A 16,444-nucleotide genomic window follows, 5' to 3' on the forward strand; every position below is an offset into this window, starting at 1 on the left:
GTATTGTTTTGTATTTGTTATTAATTGCAATGACCATGGGCATGAAGGAAATAAAATCCAACTTGACTCGAGCCAAACTCTCAAAGCCAATTGTTTCCGTCTTGGTATTAGGAACTTTATGGATTATGTCTTCTGCTCTGGACTCTATTGTATTTGCTATAATTACAAAGGCCATTGGCTCAATGGACATGACTTGATTTGACTTGGCCTGAAGTTGTGAATCACATCTGCTAAGATTTTTATTATTATTATTTATCGTGACAGGCAACCGAACAGTTGTATTACATTTTTGACAGAACAAACAAACAAACATACAAAAGCACATAGTTTGCAAGCTTGGTAGTTGATTAAATGTCCTTTGACCAGTATCTGGCCACTTGGAGTGCCTCTGGTGTTGCCGCAAGGAGGTCCTTCATTGTGCATGAGGTTGCATTGCAGCAGGTGGTTAGTGGTTTGCTCTTCTCCACACTCGCATGTCGTGGATTCCACTTTGTAGCCTCATTTCTGAAGGTTGCCTCTGCATCTCGTGGTGCCAGAGCGCAGTCTGTTCAGCACCCTCCAAGTTGCCCAGTCTTCTGTGTGCCCAGGGGGGAGTCTCTCATTGGGTATCAGCCATTGATTGAGGTTCTGAGTTTGAGCCTGCCACTTTTGGACTCTCGCTTCCTGAGATGTTCCAGCGATTGTCTCTGTAGATCTTAGAAAACTATTTCTTGATTTAAGTCATTGATGTGCTGGCTGATACCCAAACAAGGGATGAGCTGGAGATGTCACTGCCTTGGTCCTTTCACTATTGGCTGCTACTTCCCGGCGGATGTCAGGTGGTGCAATATCGGCTAAGCAGTGTAATTTCCCCAGTGGTGTAGGGTGCAGACAACCCGTTATAATGCGGCATGTCTCATTAAGAGCCACATCCACTGTTTTAGTGTGGTGAGATATGTTCCACACTGGGCATGCATACTCAGCAGCAAAGTAACATAGCACAAGGGCAGATGTCTTCACTGTGTCTGGTTGTGATCCCCAGGTTGTGCCAGCCAGCTTTCGTATGATATTGTTTCTAGCACCCACTTTTTGCTTGATATTCAGGCAGTGCTTCTTGTAGGTCAGGGCACGGTCCAGAGTGACTCCCAGGTATTTGGGTGCGCTGCAATGCTCCAGTGGGATTCCTTTCCAGGTAATCCTCAGAGCTCGGGATGCTTGTCTGTTCTCGAGATGAAAAGCATATGTCTGTGTTTTAGATGGATTAGGGATCAGCTGGTTTTCCCTGTAGTAGGCAGTAAGAGCACCTAGAGCTTCAGAGAGTTTCTGTTCAACCATCTCAAAGTTCCCTGCTTGAGCAGTAATGGCACGATCATCAGCATAAATGAAACTCTCTGTCCCTTCTGGCAGTGGTTGGTCATTTATTTATTTATTTATTTATTTAGCAATTTTGTATTCGGGTCTTCTCCCCTCTATCGGGGGACTCGGGCCAGTTTCCAACAATAAAATCACAAAACAATCATTAAAAACATCATATAACATATTCAATTAAAACGTTATAATAGCAAAATGCAATCACATAATAACAATGGTCAGTCATCATAGCGAATTCGTTGTCCATCATTTATCGTCATCTATCCGATCACAGACATATTGATTCACTTGTCGAAAGCCAAACCCCATAGCCAGGTTTTCACCCATTTTCTGAACGACAGAATGGAGGGGGCAGTTCTGATCTCCAGTGGGAGAGAGTTCCAGAGTCGAGGGGCCACCACCGAGAAGGCCCTGTCCCTCGTCCCCACCAGACGCGTCTGAGAGGCTGGTGGGACCGAGAGCAGGGCCCCTCCAGACGATCTTAACAATCTAGATGGTTCATAGGGGAGAATACGTTCTGACAGGTAAACTGGGCCGGAGTCGTTTAGGGCTTTATAGGTTAACACAAGCACTTTGAATTGTGCTCGGAAGCTAATTGGCAGCCAGTGGTGCTGGCGCAACAGAGGAGTAGTATGCTCCCTGTACCCTGCTAATGTTAGCATTCTGGCTGCCGCACGTTGGACTAGTTGGAGCTTCCGGGATATCTTCATAGGCAACTCTACGTAGAGAGCGTTGCAGTAATCATTTGTGTAGATGTTGAACATGGATGGAGCAAGCACGCTCCCCTGAGGCAGGCCGTTCTTCTGTTTCCGCCATCTGCTTCTCTGGCTCTGGAACTCAACAAAAAAGCTCCTGTTTTGTAGCAGGTTTCCTATGAGGCGGGTGAGGTGGTAGTCCTTTGTGATATTATACCTTTTTCTCAGGAGGAGGCGGTGGTTTACAGTATCATAAGCCGCTGACAGGTCTATGAAGACAGCTCCTGTGATCTGCTGAGGCATCTGCTGAGATGCTTTACCTGCATTGTTCTCCCCGGCAAACGATCCATCAGGAAAGATGATGGAATGCTGACCACTGTCCGGGTCTCCGCCCCCGCCTCCTTTTTTCAATCGCTGTCCGGGAAAAGGCCGGCAGCCCTTAAATGAAAACTTTATGGCGAAGAGCATCTGACACTTTTTCATTATGAAGATGCATGGGGTGGCTGGGAGCTAATGAATGTCAACGCTCAAAAGGATAATCTCTGCTTCTCTCTGATACAATTTAACATCGTATTTCCCTAATTTGAGCCTGATTTAGTCACAGGGGTATTTGGATGCCTCTTCTATGGTACCGATAGTTAATTAAACAGATGTTGCAGAGGGAATCATTAATTTTAGTGCCACAGATGGGAGAGGAATGACTTTGTGAAGTTAATGTTTCAGCAAAACAATGGGCTTCTGTCATCAGTTGGTATAAACCAAGTAAATTAAGAGGAGAACCAGAGAATGTGTGTGTGGTTTTAGCGGGGAGGTGGCGAGCAGGTTTGCTGGACGATCAATTATTCATTTGGAGGATTATATCTTTCATTTCAGTTAATCACACCAGAAAGGAAAGGGGTCGAGGAGGAGAAATGACAAAGCAGGAAGCTGACACAACCTGGAACCAAGAGTGGGACAAGAAACAAAGGCCAAGAATATGCAAATGGATGATATATTTATTTATTACTAGCCGTCCCCTGCCATGTGTTGCTGTGGCCCAATCTGTGTATATGAGAACCAATGAACGAAATCACACCAAATTTGGCAACAAAACATCTCACAACACAAGGAGTGACCACCAACACTCAAAAATTATGATTTTGTCATTTGGGAGTTGTAGTTGCTGGGATTTATAGTTCACCTACAATCAAAGAACATTCTGAACCCCACCAACGTTGGAATTGAACCAAACTTGACACACAGTTCTCCCCTGACCAACAGAAAATACTGGAAGGGTTTGCTGGGTTGTGTCCTTTGGTTTTGGAGTTGTAGTTCACCTACATTGGGGGAGATCACTGTGGACTCAAACAACAATGGATCTGGACCAAACTCTACACGAATACTCAATATGCCCAAATGTGAACACTGGTGGAGTTTGGGGAAAATTGAATCTTGACATTTGCGAGCTGTAGTTGCTGGGATTTATAGTTCACCTACAATCACAGAGCATTTTGAACCCCACCAATGATAGAATTGGGCCAAACCTCATACACAGAACCCCCATGTGGGCCACAGCAATGCGCGGCAGGGGATGGCTAATACACACACACACACACACATATATGGTTCTGTGCATGCGCTGTAATGTATATTTTGGACTGCCACTGGACTCCCAGGCAGCATATTCCACTGATAAATTTACTCATAGGAAGGTCTTCCTGATGTTTAGGTGGAATTTCTCTTCCTGGAATTTGAACCCATTGCTCAGTAGAACACAAATTTTCCTCTTCCTCAATGTGACCTTTCAGATATTTCAACACGCTCACTTTCAGCTTCTTTTCTCTCCAGGTTAAACATTATTATTATTTGAAACACAACAAGATGAGTCCACAGCAGACATTCTGCTGGCTGTTGAATTGGATCACACGTTGGACCCTTCCCAAGTGTCTAGGACTGTGTGATGTATCGGCAAATAATGCGTGCAGATCCCAGTAAGGTGGCCTTTTGCAGCTGGCCGATGGTAATTTTGTCAGCGCCGATTGTGTTTAAGTGCAGGCCAAGGTCTTTAGGCACTGCACCCAGTGTGCCGATCACCACTGGGACCACCTTTACTGGCTTGTGCCAGAGTCTTTGCAGTTCGATCTTTAATTATTATTATTATTATTATTATTATTATTATTATTATTATTATTTATATGTTGCCCTATCTCCCCAAAGGGACTCAACTCCCTAAGCCACTCCTCATTGTTATATTTGGTTGGCAGCATGGCTTTTTTTGCCTACTTCAAGCTATGCAATGTTTGAACCTGTTGGCTATGGTGTTCTACTTGGCTAATTAGCAAAGCACTGCTTTTTATGTCAGGACTGGCAGGGTGCAGGCACTTAGCATCAATTTGCTCTTTTTGAAAGCTTTCCGTGGCACTGAAAAGTGAAAAAATTCACCTATTTCCCTATCCTTGCCAAGCGGCTTTAGGGAAGATGTGTAGTGCTTTCTTGTCTTAAAATGATGTCCTGGGGTAAGAAAGTCAACCACTTGGGAAAATCCTTCAGGAGCCTCTGATCTCTTCATAGGCAGATCAGGCAATATGATGGCTTTTGTACACTGCCTCGAGTCACAAGAAGAGGTGGGTATTATTATTATTATCATTATTATTGTGGTTGTTGTTGTTGTATTGGATCACACGTCGGACACAGTCCTAGACACATGTGTCTACTGTGTGATGCATCGACGCCTGAGCTTCAAGCAACAGTGATGAGTCCAGGAAGACTCCCAAACTGCGGACCTGTGACTTCAGGGGGAGTGTGACCCTGTCCAACACAGGTTGCTACTCTATACCCCGATCCGGTTTACGATCGACCAGGAGGACCTCTGTCTTGTCGGGATTGATCTTCAGCTTGTTTTTCCTCATCCAGACAGCCATAGCGGTCAGACACTCATCCAGCACTTGAGGGGCTTCCTTGGAATTAGGTGGAAAGGAGTAGTAGAGTTGTGTGTCATCTGCGTAGAGATGGCAACCAACTCCAAAACTCTGGATGACCTCACCCAGCGGTTTCATGTAGATGTTAAAAATAGGCCTGTCCGTTTTCGTTCGTTAATTCGTTTTTTCGTAATTTATTCATTATTTTTAGCATATCCGACGCGATATCAAAACATATTTTCAAACCCGGAAGGGTTTGAAAATATCGAAACAGCAGCCCCATTTTTTTTTACGAGCTTCAGCTCGTGTCGTTAATGGGTGAGGCTGCTGTGCTGCTGGTGCCTGGGAGCCAATCTGGCGCTCCCAAGCACCCCAGCAGTAAATGGGGCGGGCGGGGCGAAGGGGCGGCGCGAGCAACACAGCTGGGAGGAGGAAGAGGAGGAGGAGGGCGCAGGAGCCAGAGCCGATTGGATGGCGCGCGCGCGCACGCGCCATCTGATCAGCTCCGGCTCCTGCTCCCTCCTCCTCCTCCTCCTCCTCCTGGCACTTCCTGCAACACAGCTGGGAGGAGGAGGAGGAGGAGGAGGAGGAGGAGGGAGCAGGAGCCGGAGCTGATCGGATGGCGCTCGTGCAGGAAGTGCCAGGAGGAGGAGGAGGAGGAGGAGGGAGCAGGAGCTGATCGGATGGCGCTCTTGCTGTGAGTTTTCAGGCTCTTTTGCCTGTGAGTTTTCAGGGCTGTATGTATGACCATGTTCCAGAAGCATTCTCTCCTGACATTTTGCCCACATCTATGGCAGGCATCCTCAGAGGTCTGTTGGAAACTAGGCAAATGGAGTTTCAGTTTATCTTAGGCCTGTTTGATCAAGAAAAAATTTGTTTCTAAAATGTTTTGTAAATATTTACGAATTTTCGTAAATAACAAAACATTTTTTTGGAAAGTTTTGTAAATATTTTAAATATCGAAACAAAAAAACACCCCAATTACAAATCGATTTTAGAAACAAATTTTTTCTTGATCAAACAGGCCTAGTTAAAAAGCATGGGAGATAGAATGGAACCTTGCGGGACCCCACAGGTCAAAGGCCAGGGGTCCGAATAGGTGTCTCCCAACTTCACCAACTGGAAACAACCCTCCAGGAAAGAACAAAGCCATGATAGAACCGTGCCACCAAGGCCAATCCCGGAGAGTCGTCCCAGAAGGATACCATGATTGATGGTATCGAAAGCCACTGAGATGTCCAAGAGAACCAACAGAGTCACACTCCCCCTGTCCAGCTCTCTGCGGAGGTCATCCACCAAGGCGACCAAAGCCGTCTCAGTGCCGTGACCAGGTCTGAAGCCAGACTGTGACTGATCCAGGTAATTGATGTCATCCAGAAACCAACGCACTACAAGTCATGCTTTGATTTCCACCGACAAATAGAGTTTCTTCAACTTCCTTGGAAGCTTCATCTTCTCCCCAATCTTTTCTCCTTCCTTCGGATTAATTCTTCCTGCAGGAGCCATTGGGAGTATTTGTGCATTTCTTGTTTGCTTATTTATTTGTTTGGAGAATGTCAAATAGCTGCAATGCCCGGATAGTAATTATTCTCTTGGCAGTTCTGATAGCCCATAAATCTTTCATGAAGCATTTCTCATCCTTTTCTTTAAAGAGACCTGGAAATCTTGTTCTGTCTGCAGTTTAAAGCGAACTCGCCTAATTTGACGAACATACAAACTGAAACAGAGTCAGTTACTGTTCAGATTTGCTCTGAATTTTTCAAATGCAGCCTGAGATTTTTATTTTCAAACAAGGGATGCAATTCCCCCCTAATTGAAGGAATCAACAAGTCATTTTACTAGTTCTCATTGGGACAAACTCACAATGTGGAGCTGGGTTGTTGTAGGTTTTTCCGGGCTATATGGCCATGTTCTAGAGGCATTTTCGCCTGACATTTTACCTGCATCTATGGCAAGCATCCTCAGAGGTAGTGAGGTCTGTTGGAACTAGGAAAAAAGGGTTTATATATCTGTGGAATGACCAGGGTGGGACAAAGGACTTTTGTCTGCTGGAGCTAGGTGTGAATGTTTCAACTGACCACCTTAATTAGTATTTGATGGCTTGGCAGTGCCTGGGGGAATCTTTTGTTGAGAGGTGATTAGATGTGCCTGATTGTTTACTCTCTGTTATTTTGCTGTTGTAATTTTAGAGTTTTTAATATTAGTAGCCAAAAATCTCTGGTCAGTTGAAACATTGACACCTAGCTCCAGTAGACCAGAGTCCTTTGTCCCACCATGGTCATTCCACAGATATATAAACCCCTTTTTCCTAGTTCCAACAGACCTCACTACCTCTGAGGATGCTTGCCATAGATGCAGGCGAAACGTCAGGAGAAAATGCCTCTAGAACATGGCCATATAGCCCGGAAAAACCTACAACAACCCAGTGATTCCGGCCATGAAAGCCGTCGACATCACAATGTGAAGCTTAGTTTGTGCAAAATTTATACATCCACAAAAACAGAATTTTCTGCACAGAAAGTAATATTTCTGGACAGAATGTGAAAACAGCAATGGACGAGGAAGGGTCAAAAAGTTTTGCCTTCTGTGTCATAAAAATGTTATGAATGAACCTATAACAGCAGAAGTTGCTCTGTATCATAACCTGAAATATCCTCTACCCAAAACGACCATTCAACATCGTCACCATCAATTTGCACACATTTGTGCCACAGTTTAACCCAGGCATTGAAACCATTTTGGAAATATTTATTTATTTACTATATTTTTATACCGCCATTCATGGCGGTTTACAGAACGGCACAATTCGATGCCCAACTATATATATAAAAATGCTCTGTGCATAATGAGTGCCTTAAAAACAAAAGAACCAATGAACGAAATCACACCAAATTTGGCAACAAAACGTCTCACAACACAAGGAGTGATCATCACTCAAAAATTATAATTTTGTCATTTGGGAGTTGTAGTTGCTGGGATTTATAGTTCACCTACAATCGAAGAGCATTCTGAACTCCATCAACGATAGAATTGAACCAAATTTGGCACACAGAACTCCCCTGACCAACAGAAAATACTGGAAGGGTTTGGTGGGCATTGACCTTGAGTTTGGGAGTTGTGGTTCACCTACATCTAGAGAGCACTGTGGACTCAAACAATGATGGATCTGGACCAAACTTGGCACAAGCGCTTAATACACCCAAATATGTAGACAGATGGAGTTTGGGGGAAATAGATCTTGACATTTGAGAGTTGTAATCACTGGGATTCACAGTTCACCTACAATCAAAGAGCATTCTGAACCCCACGAATGACAGAATCGGGGAAAACTTCCCACACAGAACCCCCATGACCAACAGAAAATACTTAAGACCAACAATCCAACTCCCTTCATCAGGGCAAGAAAACGTAATCAAAGCCCTCCTGACAAAGAGCCATCCAGACATAGATATATATTTAGATAGATAGATAGATAGATAGATAGATAGATAGATAGATAGGATTCACACATCCACAGATATAGTATCATAGATTTGAAAGGGACCCTTAAAGAAGGACTATGATATGTTACATATGCCAGAGTTGGCAAACCAGACAATCTCCACATCAACACTGACAAAGAAACAGCAAGAAAAACTGTTTACCCGCAAGCATAAAGAAATTACATATATTAGAAACCAACACTTTTTGATTACTTTATTTTCCAGATCAACAGACTGGGCCACAGCAACACGTGGCAGGGGACAGCTAGTAACAATATAAAAATAGCTAAAACATTTAAACATAGATAAAAATTCACTACATAATAACATCAATAAAAACATCATAAAACAATAAATCCTCCGCATTTCATTACCATTGTTAGTGGAGTTCAGAGTGCTCTTTGATTGTAAGTGAACTATAAATCCCGGCAACTACAATTCCCAAATGTCAAGGACTGTTTTCTCCAAATTCCACCAGAGTTCACATTTGGGTATATCAAACATTTGTGCCAAATTTGGTCCAGTGAATTTGGTCCATCCTGCATATCAGATATTTACCTTACAATTCATAACAGCAGCAAAATGACACTTGTGAAATAACAACAAAAATAATTTTATGTTTGCGGGGACAGCACAACATGAGAAACTGTTTTAAGGGGTCCCGGCATTAGGAAGGTTGAGATATGCTCTATTAATTAATTATTATTATTATTAACTTTATTTGTACCCGTTAGCATCTCCCGAAGGACTCGATGCAGCTTACATAGGCCAAGGCCTCAAAACACAACACAACAATACAACACCTAAAGCAAATTAAAAAAAGTTAAAACAATATTAACAACAAGCAATAAACAATAGATCAAGACACTATAAAACTGGGCCGTGCCAGAGTAATGGGTACAAGATTAAAAGTGCTGATGTGACAGGAGGTATGTAAGGATTATAGGGTAAGTGCAGTGTTCAGCAATCTTAGTTCTAATAAAGTGCTTCTGGGACTTGTTATTGGAGATTCCTAATCTGGGAAGGCACATCGGAACAGCCAGGTCTTCAAGTTCTTTCTGAAGACTGCCAATGTAGGGGCCTGTCTAAGATCTTTTGGGAGGGTGTTCCAGAGTCGGGGGGCCACCACAGAAAAGGCCCTGTCTCGAGTCCCCACCAAACGCACCTGCAACGCAGGCGGAATCACGAGCAGGGCCTCTCCGGATGAACGAAGTGAACGTGTGGGTTCATAGACGGAGATGCGGTCACGCAGGTAGGTTGGTCCCAAATTGTTTAGGGCTTTGAAGGTAAGCACCTGCACCTTAAATTGGGCTCGGAAAATAAACGGCAGCCAGTGGAGCTCCTTGAACAGGAGGGTTGACCTCTCTCTGTAAGGAGCGCCAGTTAACATCCTGGCTGCTGCCCGTTGGACCAGTTGGAATTTCCGAGCCATTTTCAAGGGCAGCCCCACGTAGAGCGCATTACAGTAATCCAATTTAGAGGTGACCAAGGCATGGACAACCCCGGCCAGATCAGCCTTCGCGAGGTACGGTCACAGCTGGCGCACGAGTCTCAATTGTGCAAAAGCCCTCCCGGATACCGCCAACGCCTGAGCCTCAAGCGTGAGCGATGAATCCAAGAGGACTCCCAGACTGCGGACCTGAGGCTTCAGGGGGAGTGTTACCCCGTCCAACACAGGTTGCCACCCTATACCCTGATCCGGTTTGCGATCGACCAGGAGGACCTCTGTCTTGTCGGGATTGATCTTCAGCTTGTTCCTCCTCATCCAGATAGACACAGCGGCCAGGCACTCGTCCAGCACTCGAGGGGCCTCCTTGGAATTAGGTGGAAAAGAGTAGTAGAGTTGTGTGTCATCTGCGTAGAGGTGGCACCCAACTCCAAAACTCCAGATGTCCTCTCCCAGCGGTTTCATGTAGATGTTAAAAAGCATGGGAGACAGAATAGAGCCTTGCGGGACCCCACAGGTCAAAGGCCAGGGGTCCGAGCAGGCATCTCCCAGCTTCACCATCTGGGATCGTCCCTCCAGGAAGGACCGGAGCCACGACAAAACCGTGCCACCGAGACCCATCCCAGAGAGTCGACCCAGAAGGATACCATGATCGATGGTATCGAAAGCCGCTGAGATAGCATGCATAAATAGTCCAGCAGCTGTGAAAGAAAGAAAAGTTAGAACAATTGAGGCATTATTTTTTGGCCCATCCTCATAGCTATGCCTCCAGTTCTCTCTCTCTTCCTCCCTCTTTCCTTTTCTGCCTCCTTTTCTCTCTTTCCTCTTTGTGCATTAAATACACAGAAAGCAAGACAGGATGAGACCTTTGCACTGTAACCGTGCTACAGATCGGAAACAGACTGTTTTGTTCATCTCGATTACCCTTCCACAGATTCAGTGAGACAAGAGGAAGAAAAATAAAGTTCCAGTGCCCTCATCAGTAATTCATGCAGGTTGGACTTCTGCGATTTCCGCTGCTGAGAGCATCGTTCTGATTCTTACAGATCTAAAGATACTCATCTTTACTTTTTAAAAAAGCAATCACATCTCAAGCAAGGATTATAATATTTCCTCCATGAGGTTTTCCAGTTCCATTGGTTCATTTACATATATTCCCCTCTTTACATTGTTGTATCTATTAGGGCTGGGCAACCACGGAAAAATTTGTTTCTAAACTCGATTCGTTTTTAGGGGTTTTTGTGTTTCGATTATTAAAAGAATTCCAATTTTTTTCTTTAAAAAAGTTCAAAATTTACAAAATTTCGGAAATTACGAAACAATTATGAAACAATTACGAATTGATTCGTTAATGGCGGACACGACCGCACAATATGCTAAAAAACCCTCCAAATGGGACAGGGGGAACTTCTGAAGCTTCCCTCTCCCTCTGTTGTTGACTGTTGGTGTGATAATTTATTTTTTTATCACTGATAAAACAAACAACAACTATAAAACTTGCACCAGACATGCGGAAATAATAACGAAACGATTTCAAAACGATTTCGAAACAATTTCGAAACGATTTTGAAACAATTACGAAACAATTACGAAATAAATTGAAAAATTCGTTTCGATTTTTAGTTGCTCCTGCATGGCTCAATATCGGATCGTAAGCTAATTTAAATACGAATCAATAACGAATTACGAAATTAACGAACGAAACCGCCCAGCCCTAATACACACACAAAACACATATACATATACATAGCAACATAGTATATAAACAGAAATGTAATGTTTGTTTGTGGGATTAACATAACTCAAAAACCACTGGAAGAATTGACACCAAGTTTGGACACAATACACCTACTAACCCAAGGAGTGACCATCACTCAAAAAAATGGATTTTGTCATTTTGGAGTTGTAGTTGCTGGGATTTGTAATTCAACTACAACCAAAGAACAATCTGAACCCCACCAATGATAAAATTGGGCCAAACTTCCCACACAGAACTCCCACGACCAATAGAAAATTCTGGAAGAGTTTGGTGGGCATTGGCATTGAGTTTGGAACTTGTAGTTCACCAACATCCACATAGCACTGTGGACTCAAACAATGATGGATCTGGACCAAACTTGGCACAAATAATCCATATGCCTAAATGTGATCACAGATGGAGTGTGGGGCTAAAAGACCTTGACATTTGAGAGTTGTAGTTACTGGGATTTATAGTTCACCTACAATCAAAGAGCATTCTGAACCCAACCAACGATATAATTGGGCCAAACCTCCCATATAGAGCACCCATGACCATCTGAAAATACTGTGTTTTCTGATGGTCTTTGGCAAGCGCTCTGACACCCCTTTGTGACCCCTTCCCAAGGGCTCGACCCCCAGGTTGAGGAATACTGCCATAAGGTCATCCAGTCCAACTCCCTTCACCAGGGCAAGAAAACATAATCAGAGCCCTCCTGACAAAGAGCCATCCAACCATAGATATAGACAGATATATATGATTCACACACACAGAGAGACATATGTATATGACTGATATAATATCATAGATTTGAAAGGGACCCCTAAAGAAGGACGATAACATGCCTCATGTTCCAGAGTGGGCAAACCAGATAATCCCTACATCAACACTGACAAAAAAAAACAAAAACAACAAAAATACCCACAAGCATAAAGAAATTACATATATTAGAAAACAACAATTTCTCATTACATCACCAGAGTGGGCCACAGCAACACATGGCAGGGGACAGCTAGTATATTTATAAAGCTTTGCCAAGAGGATGAAAAGGTAGAGGAACTTATTATTTATTAACTTTATTTGTACCCCGCTACCATCTCCCCAAGGGTGCGGCTTACATGAGGCCGAGCCCAAACACAACAATTCAAGCAATAAAACATCAATACAAGCAATTTAAAAACATAGACAATAAAATACACAACATTATCAAAAAAGTAACACATAATTAAAACAGTGGGAAGGCCAAATGTAGAGTTAAAATTGGAAATAATGCTGGGACATGAACGAAAGGTGAGACTGATGTTTGTGGGGGCATACAAGCAGACTCGGAGAAATGTAAAGTGCTTTAGAGGACAAAGTGCTATGGGATCATTATTCCAGGAAGGCACACTGGAACAGCCACGTCTTCAAGCTCCTCCTGAAGACTGCCAGAGTTGGAGCCTGTCTGATATCTTTAGGGAGTGAGTTCCAGAGTTGAGGGGCCACCACCGAAAAGGCCCTCTCCCTCGTCCCCACCAAATGCACATGCAATGCTGGTGGGATCGAGAGCAGGGCCTCTCCAGAAGATAGAAGGGATTGTGTGAGTTCGTATACAGAGATGCAATCACGTAGGTCAGGGGTCCCCAAACTATGGCCCGCGGGCCACTTCCGGCCCGCCAAGGGCACCTATCCGGCCCGCGGGGGAGGAGGGCCCCCCCCACACAGCCCCCCTCCCTTGGCAGGCTCATGTTGCCCATCGGGGGCGATGCGCAGCGTGAGCCAGCCAAGGGAAGCTGCTCCGCAGGGTCTACTCACGCGTAAACACCTCGTGAGGTGCTTTACGCACGAGTAGACCCCGCAGAGCAGAGCCAGCCAAGGGAGGCTGCTCCGCGGGGGTCTACTTGCGTGTAAAGCACCTCGCGAGGTGTTTACGCGCGAGTACGCGGTGCGGTGCTGCTCCTCCCTTGGCAGGCTCAGGCTGCCCATCACAGCCAATGCGCAGTGTGAGCCAGCCAAGGGAGGCTGCTCCGCGTGGTCTACTCGCGTGTAAAGCACCTCGCGAGATGCTGTACATGTGAGCGCGCAGTGCTGCTCCATGCAGCCATGCCGGCCACAGTATCTCCTTTGAACTGGGTTTTCCACACTGCCATATATTCCAGTTCAAAGCAGATATTGTGGGGTTTTTTTTTTTTGCCTTGATATTCTGGGGTAGAGGGCTGTGTGGAAGGGTCCCCAGAATATCAAGGAAGAAAACCCCACAATATCTGCTTTGAACTGGGTTATCTGAATCCACACTGCCATATATTCCAGTTCAAAGCAGATATTGGGGGGGGGGGGGGTTTGCCTTGATATTCTGGGATAGAGGGCTGTGTGGAAGGGTCCCCAGAATATCAAGGAAGAAAACCCCACAATATCTGCTTTGAACTGGGTTATCTGAATCCACACTGCCATATATTCCAGTTCAAAGCAGATATTGTGGGTTTTTTTTTTTTTTGCCTTGATATTCTGGGATAGAGGGCTGTGTGGAAGGGTCCCCAGAATATCAAGGAAGAAAACCCCACAATATCTGCTTTGAACTGGGATATATGGTAGTGTGGATTCAGATAACCCAGTTCAAATCAGATTTTATGTGGGATTTTATTCAGTTGCGTGGAGGGGCTCTGAGTTGCAAAAAGCTGAACTTTTTGAAGACTGCTAACATGTATTGGAGCACCCGGTGGCACAGTGGGTTAAACCACTGAGCTACTAAACTTGTTGACCAAAAGGTTGCAGGTTCGAATCTGGGGAGCAGCATAAGCTTCCGATGTCAGCCCCAGCTTCTGCCAACCTAGCAGTTCAAAAACATGCAAATGTGAGTAGATCAATAGGTACCGCTCCGGCGGGAAGGTAACGGTGCTCCATGCTGGCCACATGACCTTGGAGGTGTCTACGGACAACGCCGGCTCTTCAACTTAGAAATGAAGATGAGCACCACCCCCCAGAGTTGGACACGATTGGACTTCATGTCAGAGGAAAACCTTTAACTAGGAAAATTTTGGAAGATCTGGGGTGGGAGAAAGAACTCTTGTCTGTTGGAGGTAGGTATGAATGTTTCAATTGGCCACCTTGATTACCATTTCATAGCCTGACAGTTTTTAGGGAGAATCCTTTGTTGAGAGGTGATTAGCTGGCCCTGATTGTTTCTTGTCTGGAGTTCCCCTGTGTTTGAGTGTTGTTCTTTATTTACATTTATAATTTTAGAGTTTTTTTTAATACTGGTAGCCAGATTTTGTTCAGACTAGAAATAGGAAGATTTCCCATTCTCTGCTCCTGGAATTATTGCCTAAAGAGGGCTAGAAAGAACCCCCTCTTAGGGCCTTTCCACACAGCAAAATAAAATATGTGCCATGTGCATAGGAATATTTTATTGATTTTTTTAAATAAAAAAACTATAGTCCGGCCCTCCAACGGTCTGAGGGACAGTGAACTGGCCCCCGGTTTAAAAAGTTTGAGGACCCCTGACGTAGGTAGTAGGCTTGTTTGATCAAGAAAAAAATTGGTTCTAAACTTGCTTCATTTCCAGGGGGCACCAGCGTTTCGAATTTCAGAGGACTTCCAAAATTTAAGATTTCAAAATTTCCGAAATTTCGTTAATTACGAATCAATTTGTTAATGGTGGACGCGATTGCGCAATGCGCAAAAAACACCTCCAAAGGGGACAGGGGGGACTTCTGAAGCATCCCTCTCCCTCTGTTGCTGACTGTTGGTGATAAAACTTACAACTAACAGAAACCAAATTCAAATAAATTCAGGATGAAATTAAAATACATTAAGTTAGTAAAAATACAAATTAAAATCACTTAAAATTAATTAAATAATTAAATAATAAAATAAATAATTAAATAAATAATTGAATAAATAATTAAATAATTAAATAAGTAATAAGATAATAAAATATCTCCAGGAGGAGGAGGAGGAGGAGGAGGATGGGGAGGAAAGGCAACGCTGGCACCTTTTCTCTCCTTCTTTCCCGTCTTAATAATTACGAAATAATTACGAAAATTTGGAAAAATTGTTTCGATTCTTAATTACTCCTCACACTATTCCTGCATGGCTCGATATTGGATCATAAGCTAATTTAAATACGAATTAATAACAACTTTAGAAACTAACGAACACGATCAAACAAGCCTAGTAGGTAGGCGAGTCCCAAACCGTTCAGGGCTTTGTAGGTAAGAACCTGAACCTTGAATTGGGTCCGGTAGATGAATGGCAGCCAGTGGAGCTCCTTGAACAGGAGAGATGACCACTCCCTGTAAGGAGCCCCAGTTAACAACCTGGCTGCCGCCCGTTGGATCATCTAAAATTTCCGGGCTGTTTTCAAGGGCAGCCCCACGTAGAGTGCATTGCAGTAACCCAGCCTAGAGGTGACTAAGGCGTGGACCACCTTGGCCAGATCTGAGAAGATGAGAAGATGAAGAACCAATTTTGATCTTGGTTTTTGGGTAGCACTGCAGAAGAATTATTTTTATGTTGTGTTTCACAATGTGCTTCTATCACACACTAACAATTGCTGCAGTTGCATGTACAACTCTATCCATTTATCTGTTCATCTACCTACCTAGCTCTCTGTCCAACCTATCTATCTATTTTGCACTGTTTGATCAAAGCGCAGACATAAATAAATCAGGGAAGGCACTGTGCAAACACAGTGTTTGTATATAACCTTTCAGAAACCATAATCATATTGATGAACAAAACCTGGAAAGAAGCTGCTTTAGAAGCAAGATCAGGTAGGTCAAGGGAAAATATGATAGGGAGAATTTTCGATGCATCTCAGATTCCTGCCAGGCCTCATGGTGGTTGAAAATAGTCTT

This window comes from Anolis sagrei, chromosome 11, assembly GCF_037176765.1.
Source record: "Anolis sagrei isolate rAnoSag1 chromosome 11, rAnoSag1.mat, whole genome shotgun sequence".
Taxonomy (NCBI): domain Eukaryota; kingdom Metazoa; phylum Chordata; class Lepidosauria; order Squamata; family Dactyloidae; genus Anolis; species Anolis sagrei.